The 22,693-nt window shown below is 50.0% G+C and overlaps 1 protein-coding gene across 2 annotated transcripts in view; it reads left to right on the top strand.

Moving 5' to 3' along the window:
- PPP6R2 (protein phosphatase 6 regulatory subunit 2) overlaps positions 1 to 22,693 on the top strand; it is a 91,221-nt gene that overhangs the window by 13,531 nt on the left and 54,997 nt on the right. For both annotated transcript variants that reach the window (XM_084297697.1, XM_084297698.1), the window contains exon 2: positions 11,216 to 11,348. The gene's annotated coding sequence lies outside the window, so the exon portion shown is untranslated. The remainder of the gene's footprint in view (positions 1 to 11,215; positions 11,349 to 22,693) is intronic.

Here is a 22,693-nt window from a genome sequence, read left to right on the forward strand (position 1 = left end):
ACATGGAGAAGGCAGCAGGACTTAACAACAGCTTCACTGGTGGCCAGGCTTCCCACGTCTCTTGAGACCCCAAACCTCTTGGCAGGGCTGGAGGGAGCAGAGCCCCTCGTGCTGTAAGCAAGGAGCAGGTCCGGGACCTCCTGACACAACTGAACAGCTACAAGTCCATGGGACCCGATGCTGTGCCTCCCAGGGGCCTGAGGGAACTGGCTGATGTAGTCCCCAAGCCTCTCTCCATCGTGTTTGAAAAATCCTGGCAGCCAGTTGAAGTCCCCAGTGACTGGAAAAAGGGAAACATCGCTCCCATTTCTAAAAAGGGTGGGAAGAGAACCCAAGGAACTACAGGCTGGTGAGCCTCACCTCTGCGCCTGGCAAGATCCTCCTGGGGGCAATGTCAAGGCACGTGCAGGACAAGGAGGTGATCTGAGACAGCCAGCAGGGCTTCCCCAGGGGCAAATCATTCCTGATCCATCTGGTGGCCTTCTGTGATGGAGCGATTTCGCTGTGAGGGTGGTGAGAACCCGTGGCTGCCCCATCCCAGAGAAGCTGTGGCTGCCCCATCCCTGGAGGTGCTCAAGGCCAGGCTGGACGGGGCTTTGGGCAGCCTGATCTAGTGGGTGGCATCCCTGCCCGTGGCAGGGGGTTGGAGCTAGATGAGCTCTAAGGTCCCTTCCAACCCAAGCCATTCTGTGATTCTTCCCTTTTTCCACGATGCGCTCACCCACCCCTTGGCCAGTAACACAGCGTATCTGTGGAAAGGATGAGCAGAAGCGTGTTTGGGACAGCTGGGGGATGCTGTTAGCAGACCCGCTGGTTGTGCAGCAGGACCTCAGCAGGTGGGAGGAAGCTGAGCCATGGGACGTGTCCCGAGGACAACAGAGTCGTGTTCATGGCTGGGAGAGTCCAGCAGAGAGCCACGGAGATGCTGAAATGGAACATGTGCGATGTGAGTGTTACTGGGACTGATCCCGGAGAAGAGGTGCCCTGGGGGCTTCTCAGCAGTGCAACAAATCCCGCGTGGGGGGCAGTAAAATGGGCCCAGGGGAACTCAGCGACAGGATGAGAGGTCCCCAGGAGTGGATGCACATGTGTGAGCCCTGGCACCCGCTGCCAGTCGCCTGTGACCCTGTTGGTGTGCCTGTCACAGGCATGGTGCAGCCCCCGAAGCGATGTGCCTGGTGCGGTGGCAGCGCGGTGAGGGCTGGCCATGCTGCTTGCTGATGGCCTCAGTCATTCCTGGTGTGCATCCCTGGTGCTGTGTGCCCCTTCCAGAGATCAGCATCAGCTCTGGGGACTGAGCTTGGTGGTTTTTTTTTGTTTTGTTTTGTATCTCCTGGCTGCTGGAGCCAGCTCTAGCTGTGCTGGAGCTCGCCAGTTAACTGTGCATCAGTCTGGAGCTTTGGAAGGTATTGAATCAGCTGCTTCTATGGCAGCCCGTGTGCTTGCTGGCTTTATTTAAAGTTTGTCTGAATAGGAAATGCTCTTCCCAGAAAAGGGGGGAGTTGTGATTTCTGCCTGAATGGACCCTGACCTGACTGCCAAAGGGAAACTGAGGAAAACGGGTGTTGGAACAGGGAGCAGGCAGGGACCGATCCTTCCACCAGGCACAGTGGCTTCTTGTTGGTGTGCCGCTGCTGTGGGGTGCTGAGGGACGCTTTTGCATCCGTGGGTGGCACTGGTGGTGTTTGGCCTTTGTGCCAGCCCCGTTGTGCAGTGCCGGAGGCTGCTGTGTGGTGCTGGCCAAGGTCTGGGCTCAGCACCTCAGTGACTGTGCGGGTCGCTGCCCTCCTGAGGCTCACTGCTGTGCCTGGTGCCACAGGCTGGCGGAGATGTTCCAAAATTGTTCTAGAGACGTTAGAAAAATTTCTAAATAGGACTTGTTTCCAGCAGGAGGATGCGGTTTAAAATACTGCTGGAAGCAGGCGGCACGGGGAGCTGAGGGTGGCTGCGAGTGCTCGAGGAGAAACGCCAAACTTCTGCGCTGACCTGGGGAGTGCTGGAGACCCTGGGGCGGGCTGCAGTGAAACTCTGCATTGTGCTTGTTGGCAGCTCTGGCCCAGCTTCAGCTGCAAGCAAAATGCCAGGTCCCCCTTCCCCTGTCCCCCCTAGGCTGGCGTGCCCCTTGGGGCAGCTCCGAGGCAGCCTGGCTTCGGGGGGCTCTCTGGGCACCAGGCAGCCGCTCTTCAGGGCTGTTACTCGGTGTGGGGGCGATGTTTTCCAGATTGGAAAGGGCTTCTCTCTTAGTGACAGCAGAAGAATGGGGCAGAGCAAAAGTGAGAGCAGGCATCTCTTTACTAACCAAACTTATTTATTGCTGAGTCTTTCTGGCGAGTTAGGCTGACGTGGAAGACTGCCCAGGAGCTCTGCAGCCTTTTTGTTGGTGCAAAACATGTTACTGTAGGAGCTCGCCAGACGCATTTCTTCTGGCTGGTTAGCCAGTAAGTCTGTTAATAGGTACCAAACAGCTTAGCAGTGCTATTTTTTTCCTCCTCCAAGCTTCCAATGGACCCGAAGACTTGGAGCGTGCTACTTGTCAGCAGCGGGCTGCCAAAGCTGCCTTGGAGGGTTTGGAACTAGACACTTTTTCCATTTACTCTGCAAAGTTGTTTCTCTGGTAGTACAAAAAGAAATGTTCTTGGAGCTCTTGTTATGCAAGCTGGATTTCAGAGAAGGTGGCACGCAAATAATGGGCTGTGTACCTGGGAATCTCCTCCTGAGCGCCCGGCGAGGTGATGGGAAACGAGCACACCGGGAGCAGCAACTGCAGGTTCAGTAATTCCAGGAGTGATGCTTTTGCCACACGTGCAGCTGATGTATGTCAAAAGTAAGACTTCAGAAAGAGGTGTCCTGCTTGTCTGCACCATGCTTTGGGTGTGTTCTCCGTGGGCTTTCTGTAATTGCCGCGCTGTGCCTGTACTGTCGTGCTCTGATGGCACGGGATCATCGGTTCCAACGGCATCTTAAAATGCCTGTGTAGAAGCAAGTAAGACGTTCTTACATCTTTCTGTTTAATTCTTAGATGCAACGCCAAGCCCAAGATGAGGAGTGCTATTCTGGAGGTGTAAGCTATGCAGGGTATTTTTACTGGGGACATTTTCACTTTCTTTTGTTTGGCGGAGGGGTGTGCGGCAGTTGGTGTGGCGGCGTGAAGCACCTCTCGAGGCGCTCAGCGCTCTGCAGTGTGAGGCTCACTTCCTTTCAGCTGCAGATCTGATGAGTAAGTTGGTGCTCTACCTGTAAAAGCACTTGTGGGGAGAAGCGAAGAGCCTTGAAAATGAAAAATACGCCCTGGGTTCCCAGATGTAAACGCAGCAGTAGCACGCTGAGCTGCCGGGAAGTCCGGCTTAGGAACCGTGTGCTCTTGTAAGTCCTGCCGTGAGTCTTCTAAGACTGGAGCAGTTCAGTCGAGCAGTCCTCACGGCTGTTCAGTTGCTGTGTGTGAAAAGGATGCTGAATTACAACGTTCAGGTTTTGTTCCCTTTGGATGAGGACAGACAAACGCCGTGACTGTAGCTTGGAACCCATGCGCGGTTGGAATCGGTGCGGGTGCAGAGCAGTTTGCACCTTTCTGGCACAGGCTTTTGTGTGACCGCTTGCTGAGGTCCTGGACACTAAATTGGTCGAAATGGCCCCGGCCCTGCTGCTTGCTCCCTCACCACACGTTTCCTGCCTGCTCAGCACCCAGCCTGGGACCAGCACCGCTCGTGCAGGGCAGGAGGCGCGGCAGCGCGGGCTGGGAGGCTGGTGCTGAGCTCAGCGTGGTCAGGGCAAATAACTCATACAAGATCAAATTATTTCTTAGGTGTTTTTCTCTCTTGCTCTGGCCAACGTAAGTTGTTACTTGTGTTGTTGAACACATAAATAGAAACTGTTGACAACCCTGTTTTTTTTCCAAAGACAGGGAAGAGGAAAATTGAGGAGAAGAGGCTCTGACCTCTCCTAGCAGCAAGGCCTGAGTGTGGGAGATGCATGATAACATGGTGAAAATAAAATGGTGAAAAAGCACAGGAGTCGCAGTGCTTCCAGGTTCTATCAGAATTGCTTCTGGGCTGCCTGCTGTGTGGTTCTCTTATAGCTCTTTCATTAAAGTTGCTTCTTTTGTGCCTTGAGTCAGGAGCAGGCTAAGTAGTGAGGGTCTTCGTTTGGGGGTCTTCCAGAAATAGCTGTTGTCAGCTCTGGGCTCAGAGGGATTTTCTTTCTAGTGAGGGATTTTCTAGTTGCTCTGCTGACATTTTTCATTCTGTCCATGTGCCCTGTTCCCACGGGCCTGTGCGTCGGTGCTGTGGTACCTACAGCATTTAGCAAGCCTGCTTTTTGGCATGGCAGCACCAGGGGTTTTGTGCACTTAAGCTAAAAACTTGAATTCTGTTTGAGCAGAGCAAGTTTAGCCTGCCTGCTTTGTGTCAGCAGGTTCAGTGCTGTGCATCTCCCTGATGGAGTGCCCGTGGCTGTGCTGAGCCCCTGCAGAGGCTTCTTCCACTGGAGGCTGCTGGGGCTGTTGCTGAAGAGCGCTGGTCGCTTGCTCCATTGCTTTATCTCCTGGTTGAGCTTTAGTCCACGTCTGTTCTGCACAGAACAGTTTGGGTTGGAGACCTAGGGTTTTCTGGAGGGAGAGCTCCGGTAGGCAGGGGTGACCCGAGAGCATCTCGTGCCTTTTCGCAGCGACGCGGCTCCAGGGTGGCGGTGGCTTTGCCTGCCTTCTGCAGCAGTCACGGCACAAAGACTTCGGATCTGTCTGAGGGCTTCATCGGAGATGACCTGGGACTTCACAGCACACTGGGTTTTGGAGACTCACCTCTGTGGGGAAGCTGTGACTCTTCTAGGCAACTTAAGCGGCGCAGTCAAAAACTTGGGATAACCCAAATTATCAAGTATCTGGGGAAAATCTTGGAGATAAAAATACCGAGAAATAAATTCCTGTGAGGTAACAGTGGTGTTATGTATGAAACTGGCAACTCTCTGCAGCTTGTTGAGTTACTGAGTGGCTTGACAGCTTCTTAAAATGGATTAGAGCTGACTTAAAGCATCAGCTGGGGAGTGTGAATGAGCAGGGCGTTACGTTGGCAGGAGGAGAAGAATTGGTTGCAGTGACTGTCCCCTGCCTTGTAATCGTTGGGCTTCCTTGTGACACTTCTGGTGTTACTGATGCGAGGTAAGAAAGACCAGAACAGTATTTGAGGCCTTCCAGATGACTGCAAGGCATTTTTTTGGTAGGTTTTAGCTTCTTTTTAGCCAGTGCTTTTGACAGTAAAACGCTGTCCTTGATTTTCTTCCGTGCCACAGTTCAGTGCTGTTGGGCAGTTTACTGCCATGAATAACTGCCCTGCAGAGTCCCCGGCTGGCCTTCGTTGTCTGGCCGTGCCTGACCTTGTGGACGGGACTTCTGAAGTCTTTAACTCAGAAAAAAGTGATGACTTCACATTCGGCCTGTGTTGTACTTAACAGTTTAGAAAATATTTCCTGCGAGCTCTGCTGCCATAACGTGCTGGTTTTGTTAGGGGTCAGCTTCTGAGAGATTGCACGGTGCCTGGCCAGAAGGCTAAAATAGCAAGCGGGCTCGGTTACGTCTATAATTACCAGTCTCACTTCATGTATCTCATGATTTGCATATCGTTTTGCAAACGTCCAGATGGAGAGGAAAATAAGCTCTGAGCCTGAATTTACAAGGGATGTGCTCTGAGCTCCTGGGGGCTGTTAAGGCTGTGCTGGAGGTGGGCCGGGGGGAGCAGGGGGCTCCCTGGCCTGGGAGGCAGAACCAGAATGGAAACGGGAGGGCCTGTGCTGCTCAGAGGAACGCTGTTATCACAAAAGTGCAAGAATATTACAAAGTTAATCAAAGATTAAACCGAGTGCTGGCCGCAGGACTGCGGTGACGTAGCTGTCCCTGGACCCTGGGCAGTCCCATTGCTGCAGAAATGCTGCCGATGCTGCCAGTTACCCTCTGGGCTGAAAGAGATGTGAAATGTCCAGTTTGCTGTCCGGGGGAGGTGTTGAAACCAAGCGGGCCGTGGGTTAAGGCAGCGGGCAGCCTTCGGTCTCGTTTGGGAGCAGCGCAAAGGCCATGCCGAGAGGGCTGACGTGCAGCTGGCCGCGGGGTCTTGTCCGTGGCTCCTTGGGCTCAGTCGTCGCTGAGACAGCAATCTTCTGCTCCTGAACATGTGCTGTTAACGGGGGGGGGCAGGCAGTTCGCTTTGGTTTTTGAGTTCTGCAACTTCTGTCAAGCTTCAGGCACTCTGAAAATCTGCGGGGAGTGAAATCTGCTTCTGAAAGTGGCACGAGGAGGCAGTGGGAGTTTGAGGAGGGGGCACCCTTTGATTTTAACACAGCTCCTGAAAACGCAGCACCACTGACGTTAAGCACGTGCTGGTAACTACCTGAAGTATCCCTTAATTGTGCGGTGGTTTGTTGGTGTAAGCTGCTCTCTTTGTTTTCTGCTAGGACCAGCGACAATGAGAGTATTGAACTTCTTGAGTTGGGGTTGAGTCTCAAGGATCGTTGGGTATTTTTTTTTTTTTTATTCTCAGTGACAATTTTATACTCATCACACCCTTTTATCCCTGAATTCCTGCTGTTACTGTCTTTGCAGAGGTACAATTAGGGAAGAGTTGATTTTGAAAAACAAAACGTCAGGGATTTGCTGCAAATGCATAGCAGTATAAAAATGCCCTGAATGGGGACTGGTGTTAAAGAGTGCTTGTACTGCTCACTTGGTGCATCCCACGGGAAAGATGGGAAGGCTGACTGCTATGTACTGTCCTTCCCTCTTTTTTTTCCCCTTTGATCACCAGAAAAAAAAATCATAATCCCATCTTAAAGCAGGTGGGAAGGAGCTGAATGAATTCCAAAATGCATGCAAGTGGTGGTGAAGCGGATCAGAGCCTCAGGTTGCTGGTGGCTGTTGCTGCTTTTGTTAAGCTACCCGACTGCCTGTCCCCCTGTTTACCTCTTTATGGACATACCCTGCAGAAATGCCGTTTTTCTTAGTTTGGGTAGCTAAAATCTGAACTTTAATAACAAAGTCATGAGGAACGTGGCAGGTTATACAAAAGGCTGAATTTAGTGAATCTTGTTTGGTATTCCTGATCAACTACATGACTGTTACCAACACAGAACAGTGGTAAGACTTTAATTTCTTTGAAAATAACTGTTTTTGTACAGCATTAGCACGATGTGCCTGTCCTTCCATGGGCTCACACCTTGCTGCTGCCAGGTGCCACCAGAACACGCGGGGCAGGCAGGAGTCTCCTCTTGCTCTTCCTCTGCCAAAGCCATGAGAATGGCTGGTGGGGATGCTCCTTTGCCTTCATGTTATCTTTTAAGAGTTAATTTTATTATTTTTACCTAGGGATTCAAATTCTCCTCAGTGTTTTCCTCTTCCAATGCCTCTTGCAGATAAAGTGCCCTCCAGTGCTGGTAGTTACTTAGGAGGAGCCGCGGTGCGGATTCGCTGCGGGGAGGGCGCGCTGCAGGTGCCTGGGTGAGGTCTGATCACTTTTTCCAGCTTCCACAGTAGCAGGGGAGCCCGGGGAGAGTTCTCTGCTTAATTACGGCTCCCTCGCCCTGCCTGCTCTGAGCAGAGGAGCCCTGCGAGAAGCGTCAGAGCTGCAAGAGGAGCTCTGGCCTTCTGCTTCTCCGCTGGGTTTCAGTGATGCCAAGAGGAGAGTGATGAAAAAAAAATAAAAACTCCCATTCTGGGTGGACGTTGGTGGCTGGAGAGAGCAGAGAGTGTAACCTCTGCAGCCTCAGAGGCTCTCTCAGTGCTGAGCAGCAGGCCTGCTTCCGCTTTAGTTGCATTCAGTCACGGGGCTGGGACTGAGCTGTGCTTCCCCGCAGTTTTTGGGATGTCCGCTGGCCTGTGCCAGGCTCCCCCAGAGGCACTGAGCCATGCGTGGGCAGCGCTGGGCCTCGTGCTGTGGCACCTGTGCCTCTGGTCCTGCACCATCCCACAAAACAAGGGTGGGCGCAGCACGTCCTGCAGGCCCCTCGGCGAGTTGTCCCCATGCAGGAACTCATGGGGAGGGCTTAGGGTGGCAGTCCAGGAGCTGGGCTGCTCGTGGCTTCTTTCTCCCCTTGCTGAAGCAGAAATGCTCTTTCAGGTGCCCGTACGGCTCTGCTTGCTGAGGTGCTTTTGGGGCTGTCTGCGTGGATCCCAGCAGGAGCTGGGGGATCTGTCAGGAGCCTGCTGCTGCCTTAGAGACCGCAGGGAGCAGCGCTGGGGAGGCGGCCGTGCTCGTGGGATATTCGGGGAGAATTGCACAGAGCTGCACCGCTGTGAGCTTGTGCTGGCTTAGAACAAAGCTTTGCACAAACGGGACTTTCGCTCTTGACTGATTATTTTAATTTGCGTCTTTCATGTAGGGATGCGTGCCTCCAAATGCATTAACTTAAAGATATTTTTAGCAGTTCCGTATATTTGGAAACACACTGGCTAATGAAAAGCTGTAAATCTGCAGTCTCTTGAATTCCTTTAGATTTTGCTCACACCAAACTTTGGGCAAGTTCCTCGGGCGTTTTGCCAGCGCTCTTTCATAAAGTGAAAGTGTTTCAATTTTTTCTGCCTTGTTCTTTCTAATGACTATTTGAAAGGTTTGGCTCGTGTGTGACTACTTTGAAGCTGGAAATCATTAAGTAATGACGAGCGGTACATTTATCAGCCTCTCATTCTTTCTATAACAACTTCATTATTCGCTTGCATAACCCAGAGTATTCCTTTTTCCAGGGGCTCCAAGACAGGCAGCGATGACGAGGTGCTGGTGCCGCGTGGTGGCACGGAGTGCTCAGGGCGGTGGGGGCCCTGTGCCAGTGCTGGTTCCTGCTGCTCGCTCCCCGCAGGACTTCGGGAGCTGAGCAGTGGCATTCCTGGGGTGGAATTTGAAAGCAGCTTCTGTGCCGTGTTTGCAGATGAGGATGAGAGGAGCATAGGGGTTACGAGGATTGCTCTGACCAGGGCTCATCCACGTCCCTGTGAACCCACAGGGAGCTGCATGAGGCCAGGGCCGGGCTCTGCGTGGCGCTGCCCAGGACAGGAGTGGAGGCCCCGGGTGCAGCCTGCAGCCAGGAGGCTCCCCCTGGCCCCCAGCAGCACTTCACCCCTCTGGGGGTCTCCAAACCCACCTGGGAGTGAGGCCGGGGGGTCTGTGAGGATGCTGGGTGCCCCCAGCCTCAGCCAGGCTGCGGTTCTGTGCTGAGCTGCTTACATCCCTTACATCCCATCCCTGGTAGCGACGTGAAGCCCCTGACAACTTTTGGTTGTGGAATTCAAGAGCTAATGTAAGAGGACACTGCAGCCCCTCCCAACCCCACAGCCCCTCATGAACCCCTCTTCTTAATGCCAGCCTCTGGGCAGCTGCCTTGTTCTGTACCTCTGAGGATTTTAATTTTTTTCCCCAAAATGTTTGTCTGCATCCTTGAGCTGTCCAAACCTTCATTATCCATTCAAACCCGAGATCTGTAGAATTTTACAAAAACTCTTGGCTTCAGTGGCCGGGCAGAGAATTGTGTTGATTAGCTCGGCCTTCAGAGTAATCAGTTCCCTATTGATCGTCCTCAGGCACGCTGCCTTGCCGGCGAGGACTTCCACTGTGAGCCTTGGGATGTGCACGCTGGAGGTTTTTAGGCTTGGAGCAGGTTTGGCACAGCAGCACCTACAGACACTTGATTTCCAAACCCCAAAATGCACTGTTGGAATGACGAAGGCAGGGCAGCTCACATGGAAAAATTGGGAGAGTGTAAAAAGATGACAGCCATGAGCGTGAGGCTGATGTCAGGCAAGCGGTGTTGGAGATCAAAATTAAGGTTAAATTTGGAGGTTAAATACTCCTTTTCAGGCTAGGACAGCGCCATGTGGGCTCGCTTCCTTCACACCAGGATGTGGGAAGGCTGTCCCAGTAGGACGGGGCTCTAAAATATGAATAGGTCCCCGAGGCCCTAAAACATGAAGATCCTTGAAATGCTTTTCCAGGGAGAGCGGGATGGGTCCTGGTCCCCCCTCTGTGCACTCGGTGGTACAGGAGGCTTGTGGGGCCTGCTGGGGCTGTCCCTGAAGCCTCAGCTCCCTGTGGGCTGTGTGGAGGTGTGAATGTCTGCGTGGCTCTGGGGCTCAGGAAGATCCACGGGGCGCTGCGTGTGCCAGGACTCAAATACAGGTGTGAGAACCGGGGCTGGAATCCCACGGGTTGTGCAGAAATATGGTTTATCTGGACAGGCACAGCAAGCAAATGCCCAAATGGTAGAGATGTTTTGGATTTCCATAACAAAGCAGCTTTTAAGTACTAATTATGCTCTGTTAAACTTGTGCTGAAGTTGTTACTCAGAGCTTTTCTTCTCACCCTTTTAAGTAGAAATACAGCAAATATCAAACTACAGATGAATTTCCAAAGCAGTTTGATTTGGAAGGGCTGTGTAGGAGCAGCAGGCTGAGCTTTCTCTGCAGTTCTGTGTCAGGAGGCTCATGTGGTCCTGAGCATCCAGCTAAGGAGCTGCTCCGATGTGATGAGGGCGCAGTGCCCTGCGAGCACCCTGCTGTGCTGGGGGGGCCTCCCCTGGCAGCAGTGTGCAGGGCTGGGGGCGCGGGGAACGCCTGCCCTGGTGTTCCCTGGGCTAACCCCGCTGTGTGTGGGTCGGGGCTGTCCTTGGGATGGGCACTGACAGACACTTTCTGCACGGTGACGTGCCCGGGGTGAGGGGGGTCCTGGCCTCCAGCAAGGCAGGGGATGGGGTAGGTGAAGCCGAGCTGGTCCCACCATGGATCCTCAGCTGCAGCCGCTGGGGGCTGGCTCCTGGCCCCTGCGCCCTCCTGAAGGCCGGAGGGCCCCTGGCTGAAGGTGAAGCGTGGGGATTGTTGCTGCCTGCAGTCTTGGAAGGAGTGAAAATGACCTTTGGGTTTCCCTGACAACCTCAAACTTTCTTTCGAAGTGATGTCAGGAGGAGCAGTGTGCTCTTGGAGGAGCTACAGCTCTCGCAGCAGAAGCGAAGGGGCGGTTCAGCCCTGTGCTCACGGCCTGATGGAAAGGTTCGTGCTCCTCCTGTGCTACAGGAGGGGAGGGGTGATTAAAAGGGGTAATTAAAAGGACTCATCTGACATGCTGCTGGCTTTGCACACCTACAGTACTATCATGGATTTTGAGTAAAGGGCCGTGGGGAAGTTTGTTCAGGCAGAAGTCTTTGACTGTCAGTTACCCTTGGTTAACAACCACTTTCTAAAATTTTTTTCCAGGATAGGAAGCTCGAGAGAGAATTCACACTGGATGAAAATAATTTCTTGAAGCTGGATATATTCCAGGAACCATAACCCAAATGTTTCTCTGTCCGTGGAGAAGATTTCACATTTGAAATAACTTCTACTGAAGGTACGCACGTCTACCTTTTCTTTTGAAGCTCAGTAATGTCAGCACGTTTCGTACTTCTGTAGTGTGTGTGCTGGTGGTCGCTGCTGAGGTTGGTGTTGATATTTCATACCTGGAGGCGTTTCAGAAGGAACTGTAACGTCGCTCGGAGGGTCCTGCTGGTGATTTGGGGCTGGTTGTGTCCAGCTGGGGAGCTCTGCTGCTGTTGGATCTGCAGACTGGGCCTGGTGTGCTGGGCGGGATACTCCCTAAAAGCAGGCTGAACTGCCAACTGCTTCCCAAAACATGAATGTGAGTTTAATGCCCATAGTTAATGGGAAGAAGACAGATTTTTTTTATTTTTTTTTTTTTAACTTTCCGGTGGCTATCTATAATTCTGGAAGCTGCTTGTGGCTCTTCTAAGAAGTGGCAATATGGAAATGACACACAGAAAAGAAGCTTGGTCACTGGGGTAGTGAAAGTGAATAGGCGTGACGTGAGAGTGAAAGGTTTTCATCGGGTGAAACTGGAAGCGTGCACCAAAGTGATCAAGCAGGCAGTTTAAAGCAAGTGGAAGTGCCCTTCCATGCAGCCTGTAATTACCCAGGGGACTCGGTACCCCAGGGTTATTTGGAGATGTCCTGGCTCTGTGAGGCAGGATGCTGGGCTGGCTGCTCGTGGGAGCAGGCAGTCCTTGCTGGATCCATGCACGTGGTGGAGCCGATGGACTTGGTCATGTTCCTGTGCATATTGCAGTTAGGAAAAGCTTTCTTAATGCTACAAAGGTAAGAGACTGTGTGTGAAGAAAGGTTTCTCTGGGGGAGTAGGCTGTGAAGGAGCCACCTTTCCTCTAGAGAAGTACTAGAAAAGTCTGCTGAACCCTTGGATGGAGTGAAGGCGTTCTCAAAGCTCCTGAGAGAATTCAGGAGATCCCAAGGGTTGTTACAGGTGAGCTGCAGAAAGAGGTGCTGCTGCTGCTGGAGCTGGTTATGGTTATGTAGCCTGTTGGACCCGATGGTTTGGAACTGGTGAAAATGGTTCTAGAAGCCGTTTGAGCTGCAGCACGTGGATGGTAACAAGGCGGTTGTCTGTGCCGGCAAAATAGATAGAAATAGAAAATAGTTGGAAATAAGCGTAGCCCACTGACAAATTGCAGTCATTCTCGAGACCCAGCTGGCTCAGGACGCTGATAGCTGCTCCTGTGAAGGATGTGCTGGGGGAGCTGAGAGCAGGGTTTGGGGAGGGCGGGCACTGCAGCTTGCTGACAGCCTCCAGGTTAGTGGTTTATTCTGAACTTGCACAGCTGTGAAACGTTTGAGGATCCTTCATAAACCTGGTTGCTGTCAGCTGGGCTAATGAACTCGGTGTGAAGAGAATTGAGCTTTTGGACACCGTGACCTTCTATGCCAGTGAACTCCCCAGGGTTTCTTCTTGCTGTGTGGAACATAATTAGTACTTCATTCTGCCTGCTCTTAAATTGGCTGCTTGATAGCTTTGAGGTGTCGCCATTCTGAGGTTTGTAGGAAGCTGTAAATGACTGACTGCCTATCCTCCTCCTCAGCGCCATTCACGGCTCTTTGTATCTGCTGGGTTCCTGAGCTGCAGCCATACATCAAGTCGAGTTTCATGCGGCTTGGGAAGCCGCGCTTGCTCTAGTTCTGCTCAGTCCCGTAGGGGAGCTGATCAGACCAGCTGTGCTTGTTCTAGCTCTGCTCTCTTCGCAGAGAAGCTAACCAGACCAGTGCTTGAGATGCAAACACACGATAGTCAAAACGAAGTCACGCCTTCTGTTTACTTGCTTATTCCTACTCGTAATAAATCCTGGTGCTGCTTTTACGCCCTTGGCTGCTGCTCCGTATGGAGATCCTTGAGCAGGGGCTCCCTGATCTTCTCCTAGTGGCTGTAACGAGCAGCAGCTGTTTAATTTGTGTTAAGGTGCCACATTGCTTCCGAGGAGGGCTGCCTGTTTGCTCCATGCTGGCTGCAGTACTCGGGCCCAGTGGAAGCCAGGGAGGTGGCTCCATCCTGAGACAGCTCCGCGAGCCCGCGGGAGGAAGGAAGGAGGTCCTGAGCATGGGGTGGGCAGGCAGAGGAGTGCGAGCGTGTGGAAGTTCAGAGGAAAGAAACAGGACAGCGTGGGGTACACCTCGGATCAGCGTGGTGCTGGCACTCCCATCTGGGCACCGGGCGGCTGCAGGGCCCTGCTCAGAGGGGCACTGACGGCTCGCAGCTGGGTGCTGGGTTTCCTGCCATGGGCTGAGCACGGAGTTCGAGCTGCCCTTTTCTTGTCCAGTTGCTTATTACCATGCAATCGTTCTGCAGCTGCTTGTCAGCTTTGAGGTTTAAGCTAAATGTTTTCTGTGGCTAATAAATGCTGCTACCTTGCTGCTCGTCTTTCTTCTGATAATTACTTACAAATACGTCGAGGAGTTCTGGTTCTTTTGGGGCCTTACCTGCTGCATTTTTCTCTTTATGTTTATACCAGCTGCTGATTGACAAGAAGCTGAACTTTTCCTTAGGATTATTTGGAGCAGTCTATGCAAAATGCTTCTTTGGGGCTTCAGGTGAACCACTGATCTTACTGTTCCTGGCCATCTGTTTGTTTTTGTTGTGTTTTTAACAAATTGCATAACAATTTGCTTCAAGCAGACTTTTTGAAAGTAAGTTTCAGACCTCAAGTTCACCAGGTTAAATAATGTGATACTTTATTTCCTGCACTGGTTGTTCAGCAACAGTGTTTTAAAGCTGTCAAGTGTTTGGGTGAGTACCACTAGTCCTGGTGATCCGCTGTCATCTCACAGCTGTGTTCTGAAGCCGTCTCTGTTCGTGCTGCAGTTGGAGATAATTCTCCACGTGGTTTTCTTTTTCCCCGTGTAGAAAAGTTTGGTCACTTATGCTTATAGGGGAAATAAAGGAAATTTCATATTAAAATTGAGCAAAAAAAATCATAGAATTCATTTCAGGAATCCACGTCTGGTAAGACTAAGGAGACACGTCGCAGTGAGTAAGACCTAGCGAGACTCTTCACCCCTGACTTAGCTGCTGAAGCGGTTGGCCTTTCATGTTTTCACTACAGACAGGATGTTACAGGAGAGTCAGAGGGATTCAAAAACGCTTTCATTTTGGAAACAAGAAGGCTAATACACTACTCAGCATTTCCATGTGTTTCCACTTAGTTACTAAGTGGAAAATGTTCAATGTTTTATCAGGAATGGGCTTAAATAGGCTTAAATAAAAAGTCCGTAAATCTTGGTAATTTCCTCCCAGTTTCCAGGAGGAGTTGCCTGTGGTGATTTCTGGCCCTCCAATGTTCGTTTTTACTGGTCTTGGAGTACTGAATGCTCCGAGAGCATTCTAGAAGGTAGGAAAATGGTGTGGGATTTTGGTGCGTGCACGCCCATATTCGGTAAAGCTCAGGGTAGCCTTTGGTAACTATGGAAATAGCTACGGGAATGATCCTGGACAAAATGCAAATGCAGTAATTAAGACATAAATTCATCCGAAGTTTTAGGGAAAGTAGGAAATGTGTGCATTTATGGCAGCCAGAGAACTGCAAGGTGCTGTAGGTGTTACGGTAACACAAGGATCGGGCTGCCTGTCGATGAATTTTAACCACGTGTTATTTCTGCAGGCTTTTTTCTGGTGAATGTGGAGGCCTCTGTCAAACCTAATGACACTTGGTGAAGGCTTTAAAAAAGGCCCTCCCTCCACCCCAGCACAACTGTTAACTGAAATAAAGGCCTGACCACAGAGCGGAAATCGCTGCTAGGCGGAAGGCTGAGACAAAGTGAGGCAGGAGGGGCAAAGCAGTCGCTGAAGGCCCTCCAAAAGAGAAAGTAGGCTTTTGATGCTACTTGGGTAAGCAATGAGACAAAAACGTGGTGCTGACTGAACCACGCGGTGAGAGAACTCCTTTATGTTGTGTAGCTCTCTGCCCCAGCATCTGTGCTCAGTCACGAATGGCTCTGCGTGTTCTGCTGGTTCCTGATTGAAGCCTGTGCATACCTTGTAAATATTAAAACATTCCTGGAGTGTAGTGTTGGCAAATAGCAAGTGTTTGAATGACAGCTTAATTCTACGTCTATGAAATTCAGAAACGTTCTCCACAAAGCAGTTAATCTCCAAAAATGGCGTTATGCAGTCACAGGAAGCTTGTTTCCTGAAGTCGTCGTGGTTCTCCCTTCAGTGCTCCAGCTGAAATGCACAACCAGCAGCTTTAAAGGGCTTCGGTTGTCTGACTGAAAAAGCAAAAGCTGTTGCTAGTTTGCAGCTGACGCAGATGATCCAGACTGAGTCCTGATACCCGAGGTGTGGCAGGTGCCAGGAAAAAGGTGTGTTTTTGGGGACGTGTTAGGGCCTCATCTGATTTGGTGCCCGAGCATAGCAGGGCTTAGTGCAGCTGTGCAAGTGTCTGACATGCACAGTTCATTCATTTCATTAACAAACTGGAAGGGTGGTGATACCTGACTTGTTCAGAAGCATGTAGGAAATGTTTGTCTTTCTGTTCCGGTACTGAATTACAAGACTAACAAGCCCTGCCTCCTCAGAGCTCTGCATCTGGTATTTCTTGCCCACAAAACGTGGGGAGGAGGTGGGGTTGTGTTACTGACAGGCAGGCACTGAGGAGCAAAACCTTGCTGCAACAAACCCGTGTCCTTCCCTGCTCACACAGGTGAGCACAGCTATGGACCACGTTTAAAGATGAGTTTACAGAAAACTGCGACAGCTAAGCCACTTAGCATTTAAAAATACAAGAAACACCTTTTGGGCACCTTAGTTTTATTTTTTTTCCTGTCCTCCATCTCCTCAGTAACCTACGTTTTTTATCTGCCTCCTCCCTGTGTCTGGAAAGCACCTGCCTGCCTTCAAGGCTGTGAATTGTCATACAGGCATCAAGGCAGTCATCTATACAAAATGTTCTGAACCTGACCTGGTTCTTGCTGTCAGTTGCAATATGAAATATTTCCTGTTACCTCTTCTAATGGTGTGATTTGTCAGAGCTTCCTGCTGGTGGCAGCCTTCAGCGATGCGCTGGTTGTTCCTCCACCTGGCTTACAAGGAGCCTACTTTGTCAACTCCACACAAGAACAGAAGAAAACTAACAGATCAGAGGACTAAACTGACTTTATTTTGACACCAAAGACGATTGTCATAGGACAGCAAAGCACATTACAAGTTGCATTTAAGACCGTTTCTTTCTACTTGGTTTGCAGTTTGTATTGCCTCAGCCAATACAGGGTTGCCAGAGCCTCCTCTCTTAGTAGCTCTCTAGCAATAAAGGTTTTCTATTACCCTGTGATATTAAAGATGCAGAGGATGGGGAAAGTGCACTTACTCATAGGGATTACAAATATACCTACGTTATTTTAGGTATAAATGAAAATAAGGTCTTAAGGAAACTCCTCAGTAAACTTTTTGCCCAGGTAAAATCCCTTGCAACTGGGTGTCAAGTGCACCGATGTGGTTGAAATAACTCCCTGAAAATAAGTTACCCAGGTCCGTTTACGTCTCTGTAAAAAGCTGGACTCCAAAGCTGTGTGAACAGCCCTGGTTCGTTGGGATGTACTTTGGCGACACTCAGAAGGTGTTACAGGTCGGTACCAATAATTGCTCCAGATCTGATTAAAGCAGTTGGGGAAAATTAAGTCCTCAAGTCCCTTACAAATTGTTGAGAACAGCATGTCTTGGCCGAATCGGAGGCAGAATTGCTTGGTAGCCTTCTGTCACCTTCCACGTTGCTCTGACCTGGGCTGCCGTGCAGACACCACCAGCACAGCCCGAGCAGTCCCTGCAAACCCTGCTGGGCCTCCAGGCTCCCAGTGGAACGGGGAGAGCTCCGGCTTCTGCCTCTGCTGCCTGGAAGCAGTGTGGTGCTCCTCGTTGCCTTTAACACTGCTGAAGGCAACCTGCAGGTCGGACAGGTGTCATTCTGACAGCTGTAGTGAGTCCCTTGCAATTTTTTTCTCAAACAAGAGGGCTGGAAAGAGCTTTAAAAGAAAAAATTATCAAGAGTTATCTTGAGTAGCAAGAATGTGAACCTTGACCCAAACATGTTTATCTTCGTGTTCTCATGTTCTGATTTAACTTTCTTTTTTTTTTCTTGTTGTCTGAGGAAGGAAAGTGAAACTCGAGGAGCGGTGTAGCAGGGATTGTTTTGAATACCTCCATGTCTGTAAGCAGCCTGTTGGTATCTCAAACGAACTTTGCCTCTACTACAAATAAAGACAGGCTGGTGGTGGAGGATAACAGCTTGGTGAAGAAATACCCGGTTAAGGAAAGCTTATTTTAAGCTGTTCACAGCTGCGAATCTCTACAACATCCCTGCACTGCTGAGGATGTGCCAGTTCTATAAAATTGGAAACTTGAACATGGGGACAATAAGTGAACCGTGGTACAGAGGGGTTTTTGGTGCGTCGGGTAGGTATAGGCACATAGGGGGTTTTGTCGTATGAGGCAGGTGGAAGAATGACAATTAATAGTTGGAAAGGAACGCTGTTAGTAAAATTTAGAGAAGTCGAGTTCATTTTGAGCAGTAACTATTTAGGCTTAATGGTTAATGCTGCTTAGTTCTGTGTTTGGGTAACTGAACCCACAAGATGGTGTCACATCAATAATCTTAAGGCCAAGAGACAAAACTGAGTAAAAGCTTGTATTTGGGGGTAGAGCTGCATTTTTTGGCCTTTCTCCAGGTGTATGTATTAAAGTGCACCTGGCTAAACTGATCTGTTGGAGCTCTGAGCACCACAACTCGCTGACAGGTCCTGGGAGGCACGGGGGGAGCTGGGTGCTGTGCTGAGGTTAAAGCACCCATGGGGGCTCCCCTCTGGTGTGGGTCCCTTTCCTCGGGGATGCCAGGAAGCCTCTGAGGGCCTCCGGTCTGAGGACTGGGACCTCCTCAAGGGGAACGGCTGTGTGGGAAGCGGTGCAGCTCACTTCAAAGGCACAGGGACCACGCCGAGCTCCATCAGAAGATTCAGCAGTTCTGCAAGAGGAAACAGGGCAGACCACAGAATTACTCGGTGTAGGTGGGATGTTCCTTGTCCTGCTCTGAGCAGAAAATAGTGTCCGTGCCTCTGAGGAAGAGGCACAGCCCCCGAGGGGGCCACTTCTGCTTCTGTCCTCATTCAGACACAAGCTTCAGCTTCGATAGTGACCGCGTAGCTTGCAGTGAGCAGAGTGTGCTTCGTTTCCTAACCTCTTGACTTCCCTACGTGGCTCTGGGTAGTGCTGCTGTTCCCAAACCCAGCTTTTGCAGCAGAGTGAAACCTGCCTTTCAGCTACCGAGAGCTGGGTGGAAAGGCCCCAGAGTGCCCTGCGTTGTGCGATGGCTCAGATTGCATCAGCACCCCAGCAAAACCTGCAGCTCGAGCACAGAACTCGCAATGCTTAATAGTTGGGAGCACTTTAAAACTGGCAGGCAGCATCCACTCCTTTGTGGTCATCCGTCCTGGAAATCTGCAACCTTTTAGTTTTGTTTTTTTTTTGTTTGTTTGTTTTTTGTTTTTTCCCCATTAGGTGTGTAAGATGCCCCTGGCTTGATTTAATTTCCTAGCTTTTCTTTTCTTGAGCTGTGCAATGCCACGTGCTGCTAGAGGAAGGATGCTCTGTAGCATTCCTGTTTCTTAGCAGCTCCTCGTCTTCATCCATCTCTCATGATGTGCTGTTTTGTATTCCTTAACTTTATAAGTGGCTTCTAGTGCTCGTAGTGTAGTGTTTAGAAGTTCCTTACCTTTAGCTTTCTGTTATGTCATCCTTCAGACACTGCAGTGACTCCTTGTAAGCCGTGCATCACAATAAGAAATTGTGAATGCAATTTATTGCTCTTGTAGTACTCAGACTCTCTAGCTGTTTTCAGTTCCTCTGATATTCAGTGGGCTTTTTTTTTTTTTTTTTTTTTTCTTATCAACTGTTTGGCAGGAGGAGAAGATGCACTTTTTTGGTTTATAGAAAAAATGTGGATGCATTTCTTAGTACCAAAACCAGACTTTCTCATTCTACCTCCTGTCTCTGAGACTCTGTGGTGGGTCCTGTTGATGGGCTGGAGTGTGCTAATTAATGCTGAGGTTTCTCACTGTAGCTCAGGTACCTTATGGGGACATCCCATTTCTTAAGGTCCTTCTGTTCTGACTCCTCAGTTTGTGGAGAATGAGTGCCCCATTAGTGGTAACTTAGCCGCAGTGAAACACATGAAAGAAATTCATTACCTAATCACTGCAGAATGGGGCAGTTACTTTAGAAGATTACATTTTTTAGGTAATAATGAATGTATTGGATTGCTGTAGGAGTAATTGTTTCCTGACGACTCAAAATGAAGCATTCACAGACAAACACCTTTCTCATCAAACAGATCTTTTCTCCCCACCCTTGGTCCTGTTTTCAGGGTGTTTTCATGTGCATCAGCAGCTCAGTAGCGTACTGCAGAAGGCTGCACGAAAGCACACTGAACTCGTGTTGTACACACTCACCTGTACAGATGTGTGCTCCGGCTGTGTGGATGCTGGGTGGGAAGCTCCTCGGACCATGCAGGGCTGCTGGTGTCGAGGAACACCCTGGCGCCTGAGCTGCTCGTTCAGCCTCAGCCACGTGTCTGCGTCCAGAGGCTGCGGGGCTCAGGCCACTGCTCATCAGCCTCTCCTTCGCACAGACAGCTGCTGTAGAACCACGACAAGGTGTGGGGAGAAACCTGCAGCTGCTGGCTTCCTGACGGGTTGGTCTCCAAAGGTAAGTTCTGTGTGTCGGCCACGCACGCCTATGGGATATGTATGTATTTAGGTTAGCTGTGCACCCAAACATTCTTAATTTAAGGCCTTTTATGTCAGCTTTTCCCTCGGTGAATTTATAGCTAAGCGTAGTTCGTTAAAAATATCTGAAGAACAGTTTGTGATGAACACGCTATGCGGGCAAACAGCGTTACTGCCACAGAAATGTCACGTAGGTTGAAAATTCAGATGTCTGTTCCCAGCTCAGAAATTCGTGGAAGCGCATTGCCATAGCTGCACGGACAGATGCAGAAGCTCTTGCTTCTTGCTGCAACGCTGAAATTGAACTTTTTTATTTCAAGAACATTGGGAGCTCAGATTAGAAACCACTTCTTTCTGCCACATGTTTTGCTATTTGTGGTGGGGGAGCTGCTCCCAGAAGATTGGGATCGGCCTAAACTGGTCAGTTTGGGGACATTACTAGGGAGCGGCGGTGTCGGGCCCCGTGGGACGTTCAGACCCGTTGTACCCCTCCCCAGCCCCACGCCTGGGCCTGTCCTGAGCAAAGCCTGGGTGCTGGTAGGTAGCTGCAGAAGCTGCATGGTGCTGAGGGTTTGGCTAAAACCATCGATACTGGGCGTTTAAGAGGAACTGGATGTGAAGTGCTTTTTTAGCTGTGAGGCCTGATCGGGATCTCGGTCCTGTGTCCCCTGGGATCTAGGCTGTACACATCCCCATAAGGTTATGGGATCTCTGCCCGAAGCCGAGGGCCAGCTGGTAAGCGTGCTGTGGGGAGGATGGAGGGAAGGTGGAGGTGGTTACGAGGATGCTGAGCTCTGTGGGTTCGTATTGGAGCTGTTCCCTTTGTGATCTGCTCTTGTGCCACCGCTGAGTTCACTTTGTCACCTCAGCGCTGCGAAGGACAGGTTTGCAATCGCTGTCTCAATTTCCAAGTCTCTGAGATGAAGAAGGAGATTAAAATAAGAGAGAGTGATGATGTGGGAAAAAGCTCTCCAAACCAAACTCCCTGTGATGAAGGCTGAAGCACTGAGGGGAGCTCCAGAGAGCCGTTATCAAATATCATGGGTAACGGAGCTATTCCAAGAAAAAGAGATGCCTTAATTTCATAAGGTAACGATCCTTCTGTTAGGGATCCTTTGACGCACACGCACACAGAGAAGAATTCTTAAACTGTAAAATAATAAAAGAAATCGACGTTTCTTTTAATGTGCTTCATGTAATGGTTACTGTAAGGCCTTCAGTTGCAGGTTTAGTGTTAATGTTACACTGAAAGGGACCCAGGTATTTAAACAAAGGTAATTAGAAAATTAGCCTCAGCAGTATCAGAGGCCCCCTTCTTCAGTAAACCTCCCTGCAGGAAAAACAGGGTTGGTTTCTGCTCCTTTTTTTAAAAAGGATCATTTCAAGAATCTGTGATAGAGGCAGTTATGCAAGCGATGGAGCTAGCAAAGGATGGGGTGTGGGAACGTGCTGGGTGCTGGAGAACGCAAAACTGAATGATTGGAGCAAGTGTTCTGCTGCTCCAGAAATAGTAATGTGGGTTAGGTTAAAAAAGGCATTGCAATGCTGCTGTACGATCTCGTACATCTCCAGACAATCTGCAGTGTAGTGCTTTGACATCTTGCATCCGATTTGCTTCATTTTTTAAACGTGTTGTGGCTTAATAGCGTTATTACGCAGAACATTTATCTTGTTTGAGCTACATTTATCACCTTTGTCAATGGGGAATGACAGTTACTCTCATTTCTGTAGTATTAATGATCGTTTATTTCTTGCAAGTCTCTGCTCCCCACAGCCTACACCACGACACTCACCCACTCCCCTGTGTGGCATTGCCCCTCGCTGTGCTCCGTGTCCTTCAGGAGCTGGCTCTTCCTTGCGTTAGGCTTCTGCGCCGTGGGCTCTGAGCGAGGATGGGGCAGTGCCTGGGGAAGGATTTGATCTGAAACACAAAGTGGGAGCCAGGAACGAGAGGCTGTACGTGAATCCTCAGGTAGTTACCTGACCGAGCTGCTTTTTGAAGTGCAGATGCCTACAGGTGAGGGCTTGAAATTACCTTGTACTTACTGAAGGTGCTGGAAGTGTCACTGGGGAAGAGGGAAGAGGTGGGTTACTGCCTTCTGCTCCTTGTAGGGAATGGTAACAGACCCAACGATGAGAAATGAAGTGAAGCTCAGTAATGTAGGTTGTGCCAAACTGCTCTGAGCTCTTTCTTTGGCAGCTGATATTCTAAACAAAAGAAATTCAGTAAGTTGTCTTTCTTTGTGGAGGTCATTAAAATATTTTGTACAATAGAATGAGATTGGGAAAGGTTGTGGTTGGTTTAAGAGTCAAAGTGAGTTAGCCAGGTCCTGAGTGAGATGTCCAAGGGCAGAACTGTTAGAGAAAATATTAAGCTGGAGGAGGAGCACTGGACGTTTCTTAAGGATTGGGCTGGGCATTGTCTTGTTTGGTATAAATAACGACTCTTCTGAAGATGTATTGGGGAAACGAATGAATTAGTAGAGCTCATGTAGAGAAAAGTCAGGATAACTGGAAAGGAAGTGTTAGAGGTAGGAATGGGATGAAAATTAATAACATAATGTGCAGTGCTCTGTATTTATATTTGTTTGGAGGGGAATTTCTTACTGATCTACATGGCAATAGTGT

The sequence above is a fragment of the Netta rufina genome, assembly GCF_964035555.1.
Source record: "Netta rufina genome assembly, chromosome: 1".
NCBI classification, from domain to species: Eukaryota; Metazoa; Chordata; class Aves; order Anseriformes; family Anatidae; genus Netta; species Netta rufina.